The following is a 4079-nucleotide window of genomic DNA, read 5'->3' as shown; positions in this document are numbered from 1 at the left end:
AGTTTCCCCTGTATATCTCCCTGTATATACCCAATACATACCTGTCTTCCACTGGTATGTTACCAGTTTGCTCACAGTAGGTTCTCAAATCTTACCAGTACTGTCCCTACATATCCCCTGTACACATCCCTCTTTTCTAGTATATGCCTAGGACAATACCCCAGTTTTCCAAGAACATTCCCAGTATACCTTCCGTACACTTCTGCTTTGTTCCCAATATATAACCAGTACATAGCCCAATTTACCTAATATGCCTGAAGCTCTCCCATCTATACCTCTCTACCCTCAGGTACGTCCAGTTACATTCTCAATTTCTACCCCAGTATATTCCCGATCCTTTCCTACTCCTCTAGGATGCCTTCCATTACAGCACATCACACTCATAAACTCTCTCCCTCTCCTCACCTGCTATGTTCCCAACCTGGGGCAGTGGCTTAGCCTCCATGCCCTCTCCTGGGAAAAGACCCCCGAAAAGGAAGAGCACAGCCCTGTACCCCACCCCTGGGGATACCAAGTGCAGCTCAGCACCCCACATCCCTCCAGCTCTGCCACGGCAGCCTCTGCTCTGCCATTCCATAGTGATGTCACAGTGCCCCATGCTCCACATGTTCTAGGGAGGTGGACAGATGTGGGAGCGGAACACAACAGCTGGACACAACAGCTGCCCCCTAGCAGCAGCAACTGCAGTTGCCTGTCTTGATGCTATGTGGTGGGCTAAGGCATCACATCTGGGGACCAGATGTGCCCAGGGACACAATTATGGAATGAGGTGAGCACTGGCTGGCCCAGGGCATGGGGAAAGGAAAGGGGCCTTTCCTTTCCTGTGGGGCAGTGGCCCTACATCTTTGTGGCTCACTGCAGGAAAGAGGCACATGCTCCCTTCCTTGCTGTCCCTTTGTGCCTGCAGTTCACACAAAGCCATGCCACAGCCAAGGCACTCTCAACCCCTTCCCCGTTCATCCCTTAGGGGACAGGAATGGGTTTCCTTCATCCCTGTACCAGGTTCCTTGTAAACCCAAAAGCCTTATGCCAGTGGCCTGACCAGAGGTTACAGCCCATGCAATTTTTCTTTAACCCCGGGCATATCACAGAAGAGAAGCGTGGGGCAGAAGAGAGACAGACACTCAGGGGAAATGCTGGCTCCAGCTATCCTTCCCTGCCCTCCCATCCCATGACAGAGGTCACAACAGGCCTTTGCTGAGTGCAGTGGCTGAGGCAGCACATTGGTGAGTCTGTGCCTAGGCAGGATGCCGTCCTCTGCTGTGATGCGTGTGGTGCTGCTGCTCTGGGCGTGCTTGGGTGAGTCTGGGAAGGCCAGGGCTCCCCACTGCGGGGCAAGGACAAGGGGTGGGAACTGTACAGAGAAAGATTGAAAAGAAGTTGGTTAGAAATGTGAGGGGAGAGGGGTGAAATCCAAAGAAAGCCAAACTTTAGGGTGAACAATACACAAGCCCTTTTTCCGTGCTGTTCAGCTATGCTGTGTCTGTCTCTCTCCCAGAGACATGAGGAAAGGGACTGCGGTACCGTAAAGCTGGTCTATGTCCCTCCCAGCTATACAGGTTTTTTTCCCCCCAATAAAAGGTGTCATCCACAAAAACCCTTGCCTTTGGCATTTCCCCCTACATTTTTCTTCCCCTCCTATGTGGAAAAATGGGGGAATTTTCCAGAAATGCTCTCCCTTCTAGGATTTTGCTTCCCCCCAACCCCCCAAAGGAAGTTGGATCATTTAAAATTACTAATTAATATTTGGTAACTGCTAGCAGTGTGTTATTCTCAGTTGTTTATGACTAATGTGAACCATTAAGTCTAACCATCCTTCCTCACTCATAGTTAAGCATTTGGGGTAGGTAAAAAAGGTGTCTATGGATCTTGCGGTTTCAACCCCTGGGGAAAAAATATTCCTTTAAAGTGTGGTCTTAGTGGAAGATATTCCTTTGATGCCCCCCACCTCCCACAAGCAAACCCATCCATAGTTTCTCCTTCTTAGGGATTGTGCCTGGGCTAGGCGATATGAGGCGGGGGGAAGGTGCATGTGTGAGTGCGTGATACTGTGTGTGATATGGTGGAAGGGTATAGTGAAAGGGGATTCACTGTTGTGGGGTGTGTGGTGTATGTTGCCACAGTGCCTGGTTGTGGGGGATAGAGTCACAGACCAGAGCAGGGTGTGTGTGTAGCACCATACCTGAAACGGTATGGGGGGGACACTCAGTGTGTGTGTGTAACTGTGCATGTGAAGGTAGAGTGTAGAGGGGCTATTTGTGTGTGTGTATGTGTGTGTTGGGGCAGTGTGGGTGTAGCAAACTGTGGGGGCATTGTGTGGAATGTTGTGGGGTGTGTGTATGTGTGTGTGATGGGGTGTTGTTGGAAAAGTGTTGGGTGCTGTGTGTGTGGTGGGGCCCCTCTGCTGGGGATTACAATGTGGGAAGTAGAAGGGGCGATCACACTGAAGGGGACGGTGTATATTTGTCATGGGAACATGCACACGTGACATGTAGTGGAGATAGGAGTGTCATAATGTGGGGAGCGGGGGTCTGTGGTGGTGACGGGGTGGGGGGTACATGGGAGAAGAATGGGGTCATGGTGTAGACTCAGTGCCTGTGGCCATATGTCAGGGCACCATGTGGGGTGCAGAGGGTGAGGTGAGGTGTGGGCTGCACAGCCTGTGTGGCAGGGTGTTGGGGGGCATGATGGGGTAGGAGGGCTCTGTGTGGGGCAGGGTGCGATGGGAGGGGAACAGGTAGGGTGGAGGGTGGGAGGCCTGTTTTGGAGTTGGGCAGGGTGCATAGATGATGTGGGGTCTGGGTGATAGCCAGTGGGACCACCTTTCATCCCTGCCCCCATGCCCTTCTTCCCCCTCATGCAGGGCCCTGCTGCCCTCTCTCCGTGACGGTGCCAGCCAGCACACTGCAGGTCCCTCCGGGGGGCACGGCCCTGCTGCCCGCCTTCCTGAATGTGTCGGAAACCCTGCCCAAGTTCTTCCAGGTACGCTGGCGCTTCCTGCCCACAGGACGGCTGGTTCTGCTGCTCGTAGCCCACCATTGCCACGGAGCGGGCCCCTGGCAGGAAGCCTGCACACACGGCGTGGAGCTGGGCCAGGGCTACGAGTCCCGGGCAGGCCTGGTGGTGGGAAACTTGTCTCTACTGCTGTGGGGCGTGCAGGCCCCGGATGCTGGAAACTACTGTGTGACCGTGCTGGGCCACAACACAGACTCCTCAGCCACAGTCAGCTTGAGAGTGGAGGAAGGTAATTTTTGGGCTGTGTTGGGTTAATCCAGTGACTCGCAAGCAGGGTGCTGCAGCACCTTGGGGCACTGAAAGATCCTTTTAAGCACTGTTAGGTGTGCAAGCACCTACACATGCTGCACAAGATACACTCAGAGATTTCAGAGAGGAATCCACATTCTCACCTGTTTTGTTTTTTTATTTGTAGTTCTTTGTAACAGAAGAATTGCTCTATTATTTTTCCATAGTCAAAAATGAGTGAATCCTAACAGCTGGCCTTTTCCAGCAGGGCCCTTGAGTCTAACCAGATTGAGAACCACTGAGCTAATCAAACTCCTTTTAGCCCTAAAAAAAGCAATGTTTAAAAGCAAAATTAGCCCTTTTGAAGCAAGACAGTGAAAAGGTTTTTCTTCACAACCCAGTCAGGGCATCTCAATGTTTCTGGATGGGAGGTCTGCCTTAGGGAATGGGTGAGATGAAATGCTCCAATGCTTAATGCATTTTTGCCCCCTCCTCTCCCATTCATTACCCCTGTTTTGTGTGTGTCTGAAAGTTCACCACGGAGTTTGATCCAGACCCATCCCCTGAAATTCCCTACTCTGCGAGCAGAAGGCTCTCTCCTGGGCCCTGCTGTCTGTACCATAAGCAACTGCCCGAGCCCCTTCTTCCCCCCCACCCCCAACACGTATCCTGAGAGCACCCCTGTCCCAGCCCCTACAGATGTGCAGAGCAGGGGGAGGGGGGAATGCTTTGATTTCTCTTTCCTTATCAGAGCTTTTGCTCAATACCCTCCATCTGCCCAGCCCTTCCAGAGACTTCCCCTCATCCCCATCCACTTCCAGAGACCACCACTGCCC

At 52.5% G+C, this 4079-nt stretch overlaps 1 pseudogene; it reads left to right on the top strand.

Moving 5' to 3' along the window:
• The first annotated feature begins 1265 nt into the window (after positions 1–1265).
• The window catches only part of LOC106723247, a 7531-nt pseudogene continuing 4717 nt past the window's right edge, over positions 1266–4079 (top strand).

Source organism: Alligator sinensis, unplaced genomic scaffold (assembly GCF_000455745.1).
Source record: "Alligator sinensis unplaced genomic scaffold, ASM45574v1 scaffold369_1, whole genome shotgun sequence".
Taxonomy (NCBI): Eukaryota; Metazoa; Chordata; order Crocodylia; family Alligatoridae; genus Alligator; species Alligator sinensis.
This window is presented reverse-complemented; position numbering and strand designations above follow the sequence as displayed.